At 44.5% G+C, this 19,753-nt stretch overlaps 1 pseudogene; it reads right to left on the reverse strand.

Moving 5' to 3' along the window:
* Window positions 1-17,632: 17,632 nt before the first annotated feature.
* On the reverse strand, window positions 17,633-18,099 carry LOC126953855 (60S ribosomal protein L29-like; annotated as a pseudogene).
* Window positions 18,100-19,753: the final 1,654 nt, after the last annotated feature.

A 19,753-nucleotide genomic window follows, 5' to 3' on the forward strand; every position in this document is an offset into this window, starting at 1 on the left:
TGCAATGGTTTATACAAAGTGTACCTGATTAGAGGTAAAACAGTGTGCATATATGTCCCCACCAACTCTTATGTTGAATTGTAATCGCCAGCATTGGAGGTTGAGCCTGGTGAGAGGGGTTTGGGTCATGGAGCAAATCCTTCATGGTTTGGTGCTGTCCTCGTGATGGTAAGTTCTTTAGGGTCTGGTTGTTTAAAAGGGCATGACACCTCCCCCACCACGCTCTCTCTGGCAGGTGCTCCCACCATGTAAGACACCTGTACCCGCTTTGCCTTCTGTCATGAGTAAAAGCTCTCTGAGGCCTTCCCAGAAGCCTTGTAGATGCCAGTACCAAGCTTGTACTGCCTGCAGAACTGTGAGCCAATTCAACCTCTTTTCTTTATAAATTACCCAGTTTCAGGTATTTGTTTATTGCAAAGCAAGAACAGTATAAAACAAGATGATTGGTAATTTTTTTTTTTTTTTTTTTTTTAGAGACAGGGTTTGGCTCTGTTACCCAGACTGGAGTGCAGTGGAATGTTCATAGCTCACTGCAGCCTCAAATACCTGGACTCCTGTGATCCTCCCATCTCAGCCTCCTGAGTAGCTGGGCCTATAGGTGTGCATCACCACATTGGCTATTTAAAAAAAAAAATTTAGTTGAGACAGGGTCTCACTATGTTCCCCAGGCTTATCTCAAACTCCTGACCTCAAGTGATCCTCCCACTTCAGCCTCCCAAAGTGCTGGGATTACAGGCATGAGCCACCACACCAGGCTTGATGGTTGGTAATTAAAAATACCTTTCAGGTTTGAGCGGGAGGACTGACTAGCACCACAAACTACCTATCCTCCTCCTCGGGAGGAAGACGACTTCAGGTAGATCCTAAGCTGCCCACCTGGGATGTCTGAGGTGTTTGGCAGAAAATGAGTCCAGAAGTTTATTTCGACTTAACCCAGGTGCACTTGTGAGGTTGCCCACTTCCGCTCACAGCCAGCCCTGTTTACACGTGCACATGCATTCACACACAGAGGCAGGCAGCTTTGATCACAGATGTGGGTGCTTCCATGACACTTCTTCCAGAGGTATCTCAGCAGTGACTGGGTTGCGCAAGCAATTCCCTTACCAGATGTTTATGAATGATTCTTTTGCATCCACCACCCCTCAACATCATGGCTATGTCCAAAATCAGTTTCCTGATCCTTCATACCAGCATCCTAGAATTCTTGTGAGGATGACAAGTCACCCTGACACTCACTAAATATTTGTCAAATCTGAATATGCTGATTGCTTAATCAGGCAAAGGCTCCACATGTTTTCTGAGTATGAGGCTCCCTTCTTAAATGTCCACTGGCCAGATACACCTCCAACAGAGTAGTTACACTTTTACTCTCTGCTGATTAAGCCTAAATATGACAAAGACATGTAATAAATTTACATAATCACAAAAGCATCTATATACAGTTTATAAACTGGGAGAAGGGATGACCTTATTTGTATTCAGTCTATGCACAATGCATGGTATGCCTATGGGGTCTTAGATTCCCTTGAAGTAATTTTAAGTCTTCCTAGGGGTCTGCCACCGACCAGCTGAGAACTGCTCATGTAGGGTGCATGTAATTGTGGGGCTGCTGCTTACTCTATGCAAGCAAAAATACAGTGTGAAATCAGTAGAAAGGAACCTGCCTGAAATGATGTGGGCTGAGTTATCGTGGCCCATGTTCAAGAGGCCAAGCTCTTAACCCTTCTGGATCCACTGGGGATGGTAACACTGTCTCTTTCTCACTGCGCAATGCAAGTGATGTAAGCCTCCTTGATTAATGGACACAGCGAGCTTTAAACAATTAAATACGGTAAATTATCAGCAGATTCACAGTGAGGTTAACCTGACTTGAACTCAGAATCTAAACTTGGTTTCAATTTGGCTCATATTTGTCAGTGTTTCTAGGCAGCCTAATTTGGTTTAGATGTTTATTTTTAATTTGGTTCTGGATAGCACTGTGGGATGAACATATTTCCCAAAAGGAAACAAATAATGTTAATTCCAAGGGACTTCACACTTAGCTGCAATGCATTCTCTAGAATACAAGAGATAGTAAAGGGAGCTGAAAAGTTGTGTCCATTTTTTCCTTGCCACTCCATACAAACTCATTGTGAGGTGGCTTCAAACCCTTTTCCAGGCTCACAAAGCCCTGATCTGACCCCTGTTGACATCTCTCCTGCATTTCCCAGTAGGTCCTGCCTTGCTTTCTGTACTCTAGCCACACTGTTCCCCCTTCATTTCTTCATGCTCACAATGGTCTTTCCTACCCCAGGGCCTTTGCACATGCTCCTCACATACCTTCTTCCATTTCACCCTCTTATCTCCTACTCATCCTTGAGAGCTCAACTCAGGAGCTTGTGTCTCTCAAGAAGCTTTCTCTGAAATCCCTAGTGTGGTCAAATCCCTCCTTCCTCTCCAGTATAGCTTTTCCTAACACCTATATCTCTAGCCTTCTTTGCGCTGTTCATAGCTTCTACTTTACATTTGTTTGTGCAGTTTTTTGGATGTCTCCCGCACTGAACTCCGAATTCCACAAGAGCAGAAACCGTATCTATTATTTGTTTACCACTGTTTCCCCAATCCCTGAGACATTGCTTGGGGAGCATAAGAGAGCCTCAATAACATGAGGTGCCTCATTTATTTGCTGAATGAATAAATCAAATATATATTGTTATTTTTATATTTTAATGATCATAATTGATGAAGGGAAGGGAAAAAAGTAATACTGAGATATCCTAGTATAGCTAGAGGCAAGGTGGCATGATGGAGAGACTGGATTTTAGAGCAGGAAAAATTAATAATGAGCGTTTTTCAGCTACGTGACATTGGGACTATTATTTAACCTCTCTGAGCCTCAGTTTCCCCATCTGCTAAATGTCTATCTCGAAATATTGTTGTGAAGATTAAATAAGATACAGAAGAAAGAAAAATGGATTGGCTTCCTTCCATTGATTATCTTCTTATATTTTACTTTGCAAAAGACGAAGTGTGAAATTTGGCAGGACATTAATAGCCAAGGGGACCAGCCTAGCTGGCCAGTGTTCAGAGATCCCCTTCTAACACATTCTGCTTCTCCTGGTAGCAGAATGATCAGGTTTTTAATAGCAGGATATCAGATAAGCTTTTTTTTTTTTTTTTTTTGAGATAGAGTCTCACTCTTTCGCCCAGGCTGGAGTGCAGTGGTGCAATCTCAGCTCACTGCAACCTCCGCCTCCCAGGTTCAAGCAGTTCTCCTGCCTCAGCCTCCCAAGTAGCTGGGATTACAGGCACATACCACCACGCCCAGCTAATTTTAGTATTTTTAGTAGAGACGGGGTTTCACCATGTTGGTCAGGCTGGTCTCGAACTCCTGACCTCGTGATCTGCCCACCTCGGCCTCCCAAAGTGCTGAAATTACAGGCATGAGCCACCGCGTCCAGCCCGGAATGAGCTTTCTAAAGACAGACGTGCCTCAAGAGCTAGGTGCCACGTGATAGGTTTCTCCATGAATTTAAAGACACTTTGGAACAACTGATTACCAGCAGCCATTTTTATAGATGAACCATCATGGCTTTCAACAGCATGTCTTCATTTATCTCTTTGTTTCCATCTTTCTAAGTTAATATGTCATTTTGGAAAAAGTTTCAAAATAGCTTTGGAAACAACTTTAAAATAGCATCCAGCGATTCCATTTATTTTTAAGTCCGCCAACAGGCCAAACTAATCCAGGCTGCCAGAAGCAAGGGCAGTGGTGACTCGGAGGAGGGGCTGTGGCCAGAGGGAGCAGAAAGGGGCTGGGGGTGTGCTGTTTATTGAGCTGGGTACTGGTGACTTTCTGTCTCCCTCATCCGTCCTTTCCCTTCTCTTTCCAATCCTAACCTCTGCAGGAGCACATGTGCACACACATGCACGCAAACACACACATACTTGTCTTTCAGTCACGCACTGCAATAGCCTGGCAGCTTCTGGTACTCACATCTAACCCCACTTGTTCACAACTCTAATTTGTCAAAACCAGACTCTGGAAGTTTCTCCTGTCCTTAGTGAAAAGAATTTGTTGTAAAATCTTTAATAACTTTGTATCTCAGACTTTTAGCATTTCCTTCCTATACACACACACACACACACACACACACACACACACACACACACACACTCACTCCATCTACATCTCAATCTCCATCCTGGTCCCTCTCGCTAGGATGCAGAGCCAGGGATCTTCCTGTCTTATCACCTCTTCCCTTCCACACCTCCCTCTGGTCCAGCTGCCATGTGTGGCACATACCAGTATATGGTTGATCGTTAGTGACTCAGGGGAGAACTGAATAAACATCAAACCCTGTTTTATTCTTGCCTCTGCTTTTTCTGTCTTACCAAGTCTCCACCCTGTACCCAGGTCTAATATGATGCCTCCTTTCCGGATTCCTGTCTTAACAATCTACCTGTTACACTGTTCTCCTGAGCCTGGTCCTTGACTCACTCTGGCAGCCCCATGAGGGAATTCGACCCCACTCCACCCCAGCGGCCCTCCCATCTGCTGCCGGTCCTCCAGGAGCTAACTTGGGCCCAGGGTGACGCACACGGCCTGTTCCCTCACTTCCTGTGCTTCACCCCACCCTCCACAGCCCTGCATCTCCTGACGCCCACCAGCTGCTTGTGCTTCCACCTGCCACCTGCTTCTTACTCCCTCACAGTGAGCTCCACCCACTGGCCAAGACGCTACGTGCACCCCAGCCCTGTGGGTGTGGCCAGCAGCTTGGCCTGCGGACTCCCCATCCGGCAGCTCTCAAGGGTCCAGCTCCGGCCAGTTCCACCTGCCAAATGTCACTCCTCGCAGCTTCCGTCTTCTCCTCGCTCACTGCCCTAGTTCAGGCCCCATCATTTCTCCTGGACTACGGCAATAGCCTCCTTCCAGGCCTGATGTTTTTCTGTTATCCACTGTTTTCCAACTGATCACTGTATTACTTTCACAATTATAAACATAAGCCAGGAAGACATTTAGTGAGCATGTATTTTGTGTAATGTGTAACGTTAGATGAAGATGGTCCAAGACATGGCCTTCAGCCCTCTGGGATTCACAGTCTGTGGGCTGATGACACACAGGGGCTATTTGGCAAGTGCAATTTAGTGCCAGAGGGAAGAAAGGAAGCCCTGTGTGCTCAAAAGATGAAAACAAATGAGAAAACCAGAGACCAGCAAGGCACCTTGGAGAACAGCAGGACGACATATCAGGCTGTGAGCTTCAGCATGGCCGGGTCCAGGTCTTTCTGTCCTCTCCAGTGGACACGGACGCCATAGCAGAGTCCCTCATTCAAAGCAGATGCTCAGTGAATATACAGGGAATGAATGAATGACTCCAGTACAACCCCTCTTATTTTGTGTAACAGACATATAAGAGAAAACCGAGGCCCCCAAAAGTTAAATGATTTGCTAAAACGCCATAAAACTGGTGCACAACCAAAGCCCAAATCTGCCTCCCAACCCTGGGCCCTTTCACACACTGAATGGTTGAGCTTTACCTTTCCTTCTCTGAGCTAATGAGCCCAATTTATTTTATCTTTCCTTTCCATGTCACTTTTATATCCCTTTAAACATATTCCATAATAAAAGAGCAAGATATGCAATTCTTACAATAAAAAATAAACTATTACCACTTTCAAAAAGTTGATTATAAAAATACAGAGCATGATGTTTTTATTTAGAATGCTGCTTTTGTATTTAATTATTAAACATGCAATAGATATAACCGCATATGGTGCCATCTAGCTGGAAAGAATTCTTCACACACTTTGATATTCTCCTGCCAACTTTTCTTATCTTGACAGGTTATCATGAACTGAAACATGGCATTTTTCCATAAATGATGTCTGTATCTCCGTAATATACTATATATTCCATGTATTGTGAGCTTTCAAAGCACACATGTAAACATGTTTGTGTGTTTATTTTTCTTGTAGTAAAATATATACAACACAACATTTTCCATTTTAACCATTTTAACGTACGATTCATTGGCATTACTCTGACAATGTTGTACAACCAACATCACTGTCCATCTCCAGAACTTTTTAATCATCCTAAACAGAAACTCTGAACCCCTTTAATTATAACTCCCTATTCTCCCTCCCTTCGACCCTGGAAATCATCATTCTATTTTCTGCGTCTGTGGATTTGGCTAGTCTAGGTGGCTCACATAAGCGGAATTATACGCATTTGTCCTTCTGTGTCTGGCTTATTTTACTTAGCATAATGTTTTCAAGTTTCATCTGTGTTGAAACATATGTCTTTTCTTTTTAAAGCTGAATACTATTTCATTGTGTGTATATACCTCATTTTGTTTATCTATTCATCTGTCAACAGATGAATTTAAGTTGGTTCTACCTTTTGGCTCTTGTGAATAATGCTGCTGTGAACATCAGAGTACAAGTATCTGCTTCTGTCTCTGATTTCAATTCCTTCAGCATATACCTAGCAGTGGAATTGCTGGATCATATGATAATTCTATACTTAGCTTTTTGAGGTACTGTGACACTGCTTTCCAGAGTGGCTGCACCATTTTACTTTCTTACCAGCAATGCATGAGAGATTCAATTTCTCCACATCCCCACCAACACTGTTCATTTTCCACTGTTGTTGTTTTAATAATCATCATCATCATGGGCGTGAAGTGTTGCCTCATTGTGGTTTCAATTGCCTGTGTGTGTGTGTGTGCATGCACATGCGTGTGTGTGCCAGGGAGAAAGCAGCCGACTCTCTCAGGGCTGGAAAAGACCTCTATCATTACATCCTGAGCGCTATCCTCTTGAGAAGGCCAGGACCTCAGTCCCCAGAGAGAGGATAGAACTCTTGATCTCAGCTCAGATGCCATGAGCAAGTTCACAAGAGTTTACAGAAGCATGTTAAGCTGAGAAGCTAGCATCCTTCCAGGTTTTTTCAAACTCATTTCCTAAAGATTCTTCAGAGTCCTAAAGAAAAGGAGAGAGGGAAGCAGGGAAGAGGAGACAGGAGAATTAGGGTGTACATCAGAGCTCAGCATGGCTGTGAGGGAAAGTGCCCAAGTATCATTATTAAGGGAAGGGATTGGGCTTCTCTCACTGAGTTACCAAAGAAAATTGTACAACAGCCAGGGCCCAGCCCAGACTCAAAGATAGAATCAGATATTAACAAGGGAGAAATTCAGAATCTGGGTAAGGTTACCAGGGAGGTCAGAGCCTCTAAGATTAGGATCTGGAGTGAAATAGAGGCAAAACAACAGGAAACAAGGTCAAAAACTGGAAGGCTTGATTTTGGCTTCTAAATTGGGATCAGTTACACAGGAAATTAAATTCAAGAAAAAACTGAGGAGGCAATAGGGTTCAAGGTCACTGACTAAGTCCAGTTAAGTGCAAAGTAGCAGATTGGCAGCGTCATGCTGGGTTCCCCAACGTTCCTGGCTCTACCCAATTGTGTATCGTCTTCCACTCAACCAATGGTCCATCCCACAGGCTTTGCCTCTGTCCCCCATAGGACTATAACACACTCAAGGTCTTTTCAAGTAGCCGTTAGGCAAACCATACCATTGATTTTCCAGTTTTTCAGTGGGGTAAGCAGAGAAGTCAGAGTAAACAGAGAGGTCAGAGCATCCAACCCCAGGTGGATCTGCCCCACCTCTGAACTAATATGAGAAAGTTTTAAGACTGGTCGAGTGGGGTCATGGGCCAGAGAGGTACATTAATAGAGAATTTGGAAACTTTGTGCAGTAGGTGGGCTTCTCAGATGAATCCCAAGACCCCCACCTCCTAATGTGCATGCCTGCATCTGTATCGTTTCCTCGTCCTTGAGCATGGGGGGACCTGTGAATATGAGCGATATCACCCCAGGCAAAACGGAGATTCTCCTGGGTGGGCCTGGCTTAATCAGGTGAACCTTTAAAAAGGTGGAGCATCAGAGACACCTTCCCCCACTGGCCTGGAGGGAGATGCGCGCCGTGTTGCGACCAGCCTAGGGAGACCCCATGACAAGGAACTGCAGGCAGCTTCTGGCAGCTGAGAGCATTCCCCAGCCTTGGGATGTGCTTGGAAGATGACCCTGAGCTTCAGATGAGAACATAGCCTCAGTTGATACTTTGATGTCAGCCTGGTAAGAGTATGAGTAGAAGACCCAGCCTGGGCTTCTGGCCTTCAGAAAGCATGGTTGAGTGTGTAGTCCTCTGTGACATAGCAATAAAAACTAATCCACCTCACCTACCTGATGGAAGGCAGCAGTAGTTTCTTTGTCTTGTTTTTTGTTTGTTTTTGAGATGGAGTTTCACTCTTGTTGCCCAGACTGGAGTGCAATGGCGTGATCTTGGCTCACCACAATCTCTGCCTCCCAGGTTCAAGTGATTGTCCTGCCTCAGCCTCCTAAGTAGCTGGAATTACAGGCATGAGTCACCACGCCCAACTAATTTGGTATTTTTAGTAGAGATGGGGCTTCTCCATATTACTCAGGCCGGTCTTGAACTCCTGACCTCAGGTGATCCACCTACCTCGGTCTCTCAAAATGCTGGGATTATAGGCATGAGCCACAGTGCCCAGCCAGCAGCAATAAGTTTAACTTGAACCTCAAGCTGCTTTGATGTGCTCTGTGATGCAGAACAATAGATCAACATACACATCATAGATTCATAAATCCACACAAGGCCTTAGAGAGCACATCTTCTAACCCTCAGAGAGGTTTAAGTGACTTGCTCAAGGACACGCTACCAATTAGTGGCAAATATGGTGGTGATTCTTAATCATTCCCATATCTGAAAGTAAAAAGTAAATGGGTCAAGGATCCAGAGCACTCAAAAACGAGAAGAATCTTAAACACCATCTTGTGGAAGCCCCTCTGTTTGGGACAAGAGGAAACTGAGGCATGGAAGATTAGGGAGTTTGCAGTGTTCTTTCCAATTCCCAGAGCCACGTCAAAGCAGCAGGTGCAGCCCTACGACAGATAGCCATGCGCATGCCTTGCCCTACTAAACAGAAATCGGCTTGCACCAAAAACCATTGCCTGCCCACTTATCCCCAAAATAAAACTCAGCAGCAAGATGCATCCAAGATACAAGAGCTCCCCTGACAGACAACCAAGTTATTCCCAGCTCACAGGAGACAGAATTCTTATGTGGCCACTCATGGCCCGGGCTTTCTCCTTTGCAGGAAGCCTGGGCTACATTGAAGGAGAAAGGAGAAAGCGGGGAGGACTGGGGGACAGAAAGAGGGGCAGGCTTGATAGGTCCTTTTTTTAGAAGCTTAGAAACAAAAGAAAATATCGCATCTTTGTTAGTCAAGGACCTTTTGTGGAGGTTGATGTGTGCCAGTCAGATCTGAGGGGTGTGTGTGGGGGCGGGGGTGTATGTGTGGGTGTGTGTGTAACCGAGTAGCCTGTCAGAGCCTCATTTTCCAGGATGCAAGTCTCCCCCTAACTGATAACACTCTAAATAACAGGTGAGTGACTCCTGGCAGGAAGGAGATTGTCTGACCTCATTGTTTGCCTTTTCCCCCCTCTTTGTTCTTCACAAATAAAGGTTTTTTAATAAACTGAAAGGTCCTCCGCTCTTGCCTGATGATAAAATGAAAGGAACCAGTGAGGTATGGTACAACGTGGCAGCGAAAAAGGAGAAGCTCATCAGAAAATAACAAAGGTGCAAGTTAAAGATAAGGCAGCTGTCAGAGATTAATCCTGCCCGCCTGATTGTTTTCTTTAATACCAAAGCCTGCAATAGCAAGCGATAAGTTTGCTGAGTAATTTGGTTTTTGGTGAGGAAATAAAATTCAGGTAGGCCCCATAATTGATTTCCCTTTTTTTAGTTTTCTAAACATTAAACAACAACAACACAAAGCCCTGCCTTGGCTACACTTTTTTCTTCCAGCTGCGCTGCCAGTGTGCTGTGCTCTTGACCACACCCCCCACTCCCACCCTTCCCTGATCCCAGAATTTACAAAAGGTGGGAGGAGCGAGAAAGAGAAGTTCCCTTCTCTCAGCAACATCAGGTGCAGTTCACGTGAAATCCTTAAATTCATGTCTGTTACAGACTAAATCATGCCCCTCTCCCTCACAGCAAAAAGATGTTGGAGTCCTGACCCCTCATACTTCAGAACGTGACCTTATTTGGACATAGGGTCTTTGCAGAAGCGAGGAGAGAGGCGTGGAACAGATTCTCCCTGGGAGTCTTCAAAACGTACCAACGCTTCTCTTTAAAGAGGGAATAAATAAATTAAAATGAAGTCGATAGAGTGGGCCCTAATCCAGTATGACTGGTGTCCTTGTAAGAAGAAGAGATGAGGACAGAAACACACACAGAGAGAAGACCATATGAAGACACAGGGAGAAGACGGCATCTACAAGCCAAGTGGAGAGGCCCCAGGAAAAACCAACCCCTGCCAACACCTTGATGCTGGACTTCCGGCCTCCAGAACTAGAAGACAATACATTTCTGTTATTTAAGCCACCCAGTACCAGCCAGTTGGTGCCACCTTGTTATGGCAGCCCTCAGAAACTGACACAATGTTTATCTTTAATATTTGTATGCAGCAAGAAACGCTCACCTTTAACTCGAATGTCACGTTAATCCAAGTTCTCATTTTCTTCACAACCTAGACCCCGTCAGTTTCTCACAGCGTTAAGCATGTTATTAAAGAAGTCAGTCGAGGGGAAGTGGAACCCTAAAGCAGATCCCTATCCCCTCCTTCTCTGTGAGAGCAGATTCGAGCGTCTTCCCTCCTAAAATATCAGGGCATTTATGGACGTTGACGCTAGTCACAATGTCCCTTGCCACTTCCACAGACTCAGTCACTGCCCCTTCATTTTCCTGGTGTGTTGGAAGCCCAGAGCAGTCACCTGGTTGATCAGTGTGTACTGACAGAATGGCTTGGAGGTGGGGTGCTGCACCAGAAGTCCCAAATGTCAGGCAAAATGCTCACTCTCCAGGGTCTCATCGAGCATTACAAAATCCATGTTAGATCTTTTAGACTAGAGCTTTGCACCCTTCAACCTTGAATTGCACAGGAATTAATCAACCTGGAAACCTTGTTAAAATGTTGATTCTGATTCGGGAAGTCTGAGCCCGGGCTGCAGGGTCTGTGTTTCTAACAGGCACCCGGTGATGCCGACGCTGAGCTGGTGCCTGAACTGCACCTAAAGTGCAAAGTTGCAGATCATCATAGCGTAGAGGTGTGGGAAAGGTGTTTTGGGGAAGGGGGTCCCTGTGGTTGCTCAGAGGCAAAGTTTTAAGTGGCCACAAAACTCCACAGATTCAGAGGTCTCTGAGTTGGGGAAGCCTTTAGCAGGATGAGAGGGGAAAAAACAGAACAGGAGCCGTCAGTAAGGATGAGGCTGAGAGGCTCTGAAATGAGAAAGTGCAGCATGCACCACGCACCAGGAAATGTGCTAGTAGGCAGCGCCAGCATGAGCAGAACCTTATTTATTGTGACAAAATGAACAGCCCCCAGGTTGCTCATCCAGCAGCTAATTTCTCATCTTATCTATTATGTGAATGAGATGGGAAAACAGTTTCCTGTTTCTCACAGATATCACTGACATGAAAGATACTCAGAGAATTCCCTGGAAAGCCATGCAGTCACATCCATCCGCCAGCTTGCTGGTTTCAAGGGGAGGAATTGATGCAGCCAGGGCGGCTCCCAGATGGAGAAGCGAGTAAAGAGGCTTCTTTGCAGATGCCCTCTAGTTAATATCACCTTGGAGAATGACTGAGGAGCTGACAGGTCTTTTTCTGTTATAATATTCCATGGCAGATATTCCTTGAGGCCCAAGTGATTGTCCTGTGAGTGGCTTTGAGGCTTTCCTTGGTCTATTTCTAAGCTGGCTGTGTGATGGCGTGAAGGATCCCCAGCTGGAAGAGAGGCCCAGCCGGCAGCCACCACCTCCTCCTTCAACCTGTCCTCCCATCCACACAATGAGCTCTAATAGCCTCACAGCCCCACCTTCCCAAAGCAGCAACGATCTTGAATCTTCCCCAGGAGAAGGATGGTGCCCTGTTCTGATATAACCGAGAGTGCCTGAGAGAAATGATTAGCATTTGTTTCAACTCTCTTTTACTGACAGTAAGGAAACTGAGATCCAGCGTGGTGGGCAGATTTGCCCAAGGTCACCTAAGCAGGTAAACAGTTGAGCCTTTTGGAGCCATGCATTGATCAAGGTCTGGTGGAAAGGCATGTCTTAGATAGGAATCAGTGTTGGATGTAGGAATCCAAAGAGGTTGGATACCCAGAAAAATCCTCCCGATTCTGAGGGTTCATGTTTTGCCCTGGAAATATAACACAGCTGACAACAGTTTCTGATGGAGAGACACCGAAGTGGAGAGTCCACAAGAGGAGTTACCAACTTGGGCCACTTGTTAACATCATCGGGCGGTGAGTGGGGGTAAAAATGCTGATGCCTGGGCCACACTGCAGAAAACCTAATTTGAATCTCTCAGGCCTCACAGCCCCTGTGAGCTTCTTAGAAATGCAGACTCTCAGACCCCACCTGGCCTACCGAATCAGAACCCAGGTGATTTCTGTGCTTGTTGAAGTTTGAGAAGCACTGCTTGAGTTACACAATGGAACCACCTGATGCCTGGGCCCCCCCCCCAGGTCAAACACACTGGAATCTCCAGACAGTGTGGCCTGCCATGGGTGGCTTTTAGAAAGGCAAGGACCATGAAGAAGACAGCAGGGCACAAGATATGAGCTTAAAGGCCTCAGAGACAAACTGACCTGAAATCACATTTTGCGGAGTCCCCAGGTACATTCAGGAAAAGAAGTGTGGGTGAAGACATAGAAGCTGGAGAGGCATGGTCCTGCCTCAGCCTCTGTCTGTCCCCCAGTGATATGGCCTAGAGCAGACCACGGCTGACTCCAGAGATGAAGATCTGAAGTCTGATGATTCTGTGTCCACCTTGAAACTGGGCAAGAGCGGAAAAATGACTTTCAAGTCCCAGTGTACTATGCTGGACAAGTAGGAGTAGTGCTATGGTTGGAATGTTTGTGTCCCTCCAAAATACATGTGGGAATGTAATCCCCATTGCAGTCGTATTAAGAGATAGGGCCTTTAGGAGGCACCTAGGTCACGAGGACTCCACACTCATGAAAGGAATTAAGGCTCTCATAAAACAGGCTTCATACAGGGCCCTTTCTGCCCTTCTGCCATGTGAAGATGTTACAAAAAAAAAAAACACTAGCTTAGAAGAGAGCCAACCCTCACCAGACACAGAGACCACCAGCGTCGTGATCTTGGACTTCCCAGCCTCCAGAACAGTGAGAAGTTAATATACCAATTATAAATTACCCAGTCTGAGATATGTTGTTATAGCAGCACAAATGAGCTAAGACAAGAAGGTTATGAGGTAGGCAGTACATAAGAGATGCTAGAATTAGAACTAGGTTCTAATAGTTGTGTCACAGCTGCGTGACCTTGGGCAAATTCTTTGTTATTTTATTTTATTATTTATTTATTTATTTTATATTATATATTTATTTTATATTATTTATTTATTTTTGAGATGGAGTCTCGCTCTGTCACCCAGGCTGGAGTGTAGCGGCGCAATCTTGGCTCATGGCAAGCTCTGCCTCCCGGGTTCACGCCATTCTCCTGCCTCAGTCTCCCGAGTAGCTGGGACTACAGGCGCCCACCACAGTGCCTGGCTAATTATTTCTATTTTTTAGTAGAGATGAGGTTTCACTGAGTTAGCCAGGATGGTCTCAATCTCCTGACCTTGTGACCCGCCCGCCTTGGCCTCCCAAAGTGCTGGAATTACAGGCGTGAGCCACCATGGACCTTGGGCAAATTCTTTAACCGCTAAGCTTCGGTTTGCTCATCTGTTAAATGAAGAAAATAATCACTAATTAGGAACTCATTGTGACCCGTCAGGAACTAAACGTTTAAAGCTCTTGACAAAATTTCTGGTACCTACACTCAAAAACCGTAGTAATAATTAATGGCAATTCAATTTCAACTCCCTGGTCATTCTGAGTAAGATTTTAAGTTAATAGAAGGCAGATGAGATGTGAACAATAACCTCTTTGTAGAATGAAAACCTAACGTCATGGTTTATAAATAACTCTCCCAGCTATGGAATACTGTTATCTCTGTCCCCTCCAGGCAAGCCTTGTTTAATCCACCACAGTGGTTTCCTAAGAATATATATATATATATACACAAAAAAAGAACAATGATAAAGAATATACACAATAACGTGGGGAGGCATGCAAATCAAAAAGGCGTTAACTGATAGGGAAAAGGGAGCAAGGAACTAGGTTGAAATTATGCGGAAGGGCCTCTAGATAAATACGACAGTGAAAAGACAACTAATTGAAGAATGAGAGAGTTTTCTTAACCAGTGCTAGCTGAGTAAAAATATAATTATCTTTGATTCATGAAGATTGCTACAATATGACTCATTTACCAAAACAGTTACTAGCAGAATTACACTTGTTACTGTGAGAAGACCACGTGGGAGCGAGGGCTGTAGTAAATACCAAATGTGTTTGGTATTTCACAATGGCACCTGGAAGGAGAGTTCTGTTTCCTGCTCAGTGGTTCTCTGTGATGCTGCTGCTCTCAGCAGGGCCATTTGTGATTAGCAGGAGCACAGAGACCTTCCTGTGAGATGCGAAACGCTAATCTAAGTGCACCTAACCAGGTTCTGGGAGAATTTCGACTACCCTGGTCTGAACACACATCATCTAGATCCCAAACTTCTTCTTTTCTACAGGTGAAGCCAGAGCTCCAAGGCCACTGTGCCTTTGATTTTTATGCATATTGAGTTGATGTCTCTTTTGCCAAAGACTGCACACACACCGAGAAATTAGAAGACATTCATGACTCTTTATTAGTTGTCTGATGGCTCTAAAAAGGGGAAAATTACCTTTTTCCAATCAAATATTTTCTCTCTAGCTCAACTACGGTAGGCTTGGGAGTTCATCCCATAGAACAGAGCTGCTTAAAGGTTCAAACTTTCAACAATTATGGGAAGCTGACCACTGGGACGATGCACTAAAATGGGTGGAAGACAGTGGGCAGGGCACCCTCAGAGGTAGAAGGGACCTCACAGATGTTCTGGCCCAAACGTCCTAAGGCCAGACGTGGTTCTAGGGAGTACGTGTATGTAAGTGATGAGGACAGCCATGTGTTCTATAAAAACAGAATGAAAGGCACAGGAAGAGATAAGAAGATGCATTTCTCACACAGCAGAAGAGCTCTGCAGGGAGAAATGTACAGAAAAAGGCAGCAGCAAACGGTCCTGCAAGCACAAGAGTAATGAAAATAAATACAGCTCACAAGCCTAATGAAGAACATTTCAGAGCAGGTTGAGACCCTAACTGATACAAATGAGGATCATTAGCTTCCCTGGGCTCTCCTGTTCAGTGTAGGACAAGAACCGTGCAAATAGAAGGAGATGACCAGGGCTGTAATGGTAAAATTATAACCCCACACCAGACCTGGGTCTTTTAATAAGAAGAGCCATGTTCATCTCCAGTCTCAAAGCCACTTGAGGGCCCGAAGACCATCAATATAGATGACGCTTAGCTGTTCTCATCCAAGGATAACAAATGTTTTCAGAACCACCCACTTCTCTTCCCCTCCGATATGCATAATACTTCCACAAGGCCTGGAAACTAAAGAAGATTCCAAATATGATTCTCTCTCAGGCTGAGATCAACCACACTGTTTATGATTATGAAGCACCACTACATGCTAAATCTTGCACTCAGTACTTTGCATGCATTATTTCATTTCATCCCATCCACAGGCCTGGGAGGTAAGTATCATCAATACTCCCATTTTAATGATAAGGATAGCTGAGGTTCAGAGAGATTGGGTAACTTGCCCAAGGTCAAAAAGTAAGTGACAAGTCAGAGATTAAAACAGAAAGCCAGCTTTGATAAGTTGTTTTTAGGATCAACTGTTGTGGAGAGGTGACAAAAATGAAAATGAGCAGACATGTCAGAGCAAACACAAAAGGAAGAATTATTCTGTGAAGAGAAAGGACCTGTTCCAGGGCCTAGAGACAGAAAAGAGCTTGGGAGGTGTGAGGACCTTCTAAGTGTCTATTGCTGACTAATTGTCAGCCCCTACGATGTGACTTAAGATATCAGGGGCCTTGATTCTCCTTCACAGGCCTCTCCACATGGCTGCTTGGGCTTCCTCCAGCATGGAGGCTGTGTTCCCATGGGGATGTGATGGAAGCTACTAGTCTTTTTAATCGCAAAGCACAGAAATGGCACAGTGTTACCTCCACCATATTCTTTTGGTCAACTCAGTCACCACTAATTCAGTGGGAGGAATGACAAAGAGTTTAAAAAAAAAAAAAAAAAAAAGCCAGTGTGGTGGAAACACAGTTGACTAGGGATGAAGGAGCAAGAAATGGAAGGGTTTTGGAACAAGGTGATGGGAGAGAGATTTTTTTCAAGGCTTTATTGGCCATGTGAAGGACTTTGGATTTCATACTAAGTGCAGAAGAAACCTTTACTCCTTTTTCTCCCTTGCTCTTATCTCAACTGTGATAGAAGACTAATACAACTAAGGACTGGAGGGATTTCATCTTCAGTCCACAGAGCAAATCTGCATGCACATAAGATGCATTTAATGATTGTAAGGTATTAGTAAACTGTCATCTTCAACTATAAGCTCCCCCAAAGTATCATCTGTTGCTGAGGGAGCCACATAACATTCCAGATTTCCAAGTTTCAGGAACAACGCCAATATACCTCCCCAGGTGTCATACCAGGTACTGCCACACCATTTTCACATGCAGAATGGCTGCTGCTTGGTTTTTTGCCTACCTGTCACCCTCACATAGTTTATACCCCTGAACACAAAAAAGCCAACAGCCCTTCAGTTTGATTATCAGCCAGTCTGTCCATATATAAACACTGCTTTGAGGTCAGGGAGTTTGGCTGTGCCCATACAACTGAATTACTGGGTCCAACATGGCTCCCCAATGTTTTGGTGTCTTCATGGTTAGAGAACTGTGTTTCTTGGTGCCAGTTAGAGTTATTCGGTGAGGAAGAAGTGAAGAGGAATAGCTTCCTTCCATTGCTAAAGCCAGAACTTCTCTGTACAACAAAGAACATAAACGTTATGACATACTGGAGAGTGGGATGATGCTACTCAACACATTAAATACCTTCTGTGCTGAGGTAGCAAGACAAGTCGGACAGACTCCAAATTCTAGAATTGCTAAGAATAGAGAGAGGATTTATCCATCAGTATGTTTTTTTTTTTTTCAATACAATGTAGTAAGTATAGGGATACAGGCATTCAAAGGGTACAATGAGATCCCAGAATTGGGGGCTCTAGCTGAGTTTTTGGGAGTGGTGAAGCAGGATAGGTTCCAAAGAGGAGGTAATTTGGGACCAGAATTTAGGAGTGGCAGTTAATAAAAGTATTTCAGACAGACAGGAAATTGAAGGAAAAAAAGGCTCTTTATGTGAGGCAGCTAGGTAAGTGTCCGTTTTGAGGAGGAGGGTTGCATAAGAGGGCAACATTACTGAAATATAACTTTAAAAAAAAATCCTGCCTCAGGTTTATTTGTACAAATAGCACGGGAGGACACCAGCCCCATGCAGACAGCAACCCAGGGGGGCCACCCCAGTCCTTCTGTCCTCACGTTGGCAGACCAAGATCTCTACTCTGAAGCCTTTGTAGGGGTCTGGGCACCCATGGGAGCCTGAGCTGGAACTGAAGCTGGAGCTGCAGCCTGGGCCTTGGTTTGGTCCTTGGTCTTGGCCTTTGGCTGGCACAGCCTGAGCCCCTTGGCAATGCAGGCACGAGCATGCTTCCTAAGCTTGCGGTGGGCAATGTAGGCAAGTTGATTGAGCTTGCAGCTGACACCCTTTGGGATCTTGGGTTTAACCTCCTTGGGCTTATGAGGGCCTTGATAGCCACGGCACGTGCACTCGTGGCTTTGGCACTGTTGACCTGCATCTTCTTTAGGCCCTTCTTCTTGTGCTACTTGGCAGAGCACTTGTTCCTCAGGAATTTGGGGTCCACTCCCTTAAGAGATTTGTATCTTTGTGTTCAGGGTTTCTTGATGCTATTTCTGTGCCATTTTCGGGACTGGTTGTGTGTGGTGTGGTTCTCGGACTTGGCCATGTCTGCACTTTAAGCCACAGCTCCTGAAGCACCTAGAACCAGAAATGGAATATAACTTTAACACAAGTTGTGACAAGGGACAGAAAGGAAAAGATAAACAGTGGGTAGATCACAGACGGCTGTATATACTATGTTAAATAACTTTGTATTTATTATGCTGTAGCTATCAATGATTTTTAAGGAGAATGGACTTCATCAGATTTTTGTTTCAGATAAATTATTCTGGTAGAAATATAAAGACAGACAATATTGAGCCAGGATTGAAAGGAAGAGAGACCAGTGGGAGCTACTGACTCAATAGTGCGGGTTTGTTATATAGGTAAACTCATGCCATGGGAGTTTGTTGTACAGATTATTTCATCACCCAGGTAGTTATCTTTTCTGCTCCTCTCCCTCCTCCCACTCTCCACCCTCAGGTAAGCCCCAGTGTCTGTTGTTCCCCTTTTTGTATCCATGTATTCTCATCATTTAGCTCCTACTTGTAAGTAAGTGAGAACATGCAATATTTGGTTTTCTTTTCCTGCATTAGTTTGCTAAGGATAATGATCTCCAGCTCCATCCATGTCCCTGCAAAGGGCATGAACTCATTCTTTTCTATGGCTGCATAGTATTCCCCCCAAGGTGTATATGTACCACATTTTCTTTATCCAGTCTACCATTGATGGGCATTTAGGTTGATTCCATGTCTTTGCTATTGTGAATAGTGCTGCAGTGAACACACATGTGCATGTGTCTTTATGTTAGAGTAATTTCCATTCCTATGGGTATATACCCAGTAATAGGATTGCTAGATCAACTGGTATTTCTGTTCTTAGCTCTTTGAGGAATTACCACACAGCTTTCCACAATGGTTGAACTAATGTCCACTCCCATCAATAGTGTATAAGCATCCACTTTTTTCTCAGCAACCTTGCCAGCCTCTGTTATTTTTTGACTTTTTAATAATAGTCATTCTTACTGATGTAAGAGACCTATCATTAATAAGATAAGGAAATCTAATTTTAAAAAAAGACAATTTGTGACACAAGATATAGAATGATATGAGGGGTTGGAATCAAGGGGTGGTCCTTAAAACTTGGAAGAGGAACCTTATCCTCTGAGACTGGTGAAGGAAGAGTTCAGACCTCCCTATGATAGCATGTGAGGAGCAGGAAGAAGTGCATATCTGGTTGTACCCCATTTCTTATATGTTCTGAGCCCAGGGCAAAAGTATAAGTAGATATTCGCATGTCTATATCCAAATATTTAAAATTTATCAATCAAGCAAAAAATTAGTTAAATAAAATATGTCAGATAGACATGTTTAATAGAATATGCCTATCTTGACAGATATACCTTCTTTAATATTCGGGAAGCCAACTCCTCATTTAGAGTTTTGGACTCCTCAGATTTCTATGCTAGAATACAGGGACTTGAGAGAGCCACCCCAGCCCATGACCTAATTCTCTTGTCTTCCTATTTCTGGTCCCACAGTACACCATGAGAGACCTGCAAGGACACATGTGGACACCCAAGCCTGCAAGCCCAGACTCAGGCCACATCCCTCTGGAAACAGCCACTCCTTAGCTGCCCCTTGAGCCTAGAGATGCATGCATAATGGGTTCAGCCATCCTTGGGAGAAAAGATTCTGGAAGAAGTCCATGGAGGACCTATA

The sequence above is a fragment of the Macaca thibetana genome, chromosome 4 (genome assembly GCF_024542745.1).
Source record: "Macaca thibetana thibetana isolate TM-01 chromosome 4, ASM2454274v1, whole genome shotgun sequence".
Taxonomy (NCBI): Eukaryota; Metazoa; Chordata; class Mammalia; order Primates; family Cercopithecidae; genus Macaca; species Macaca thibetana.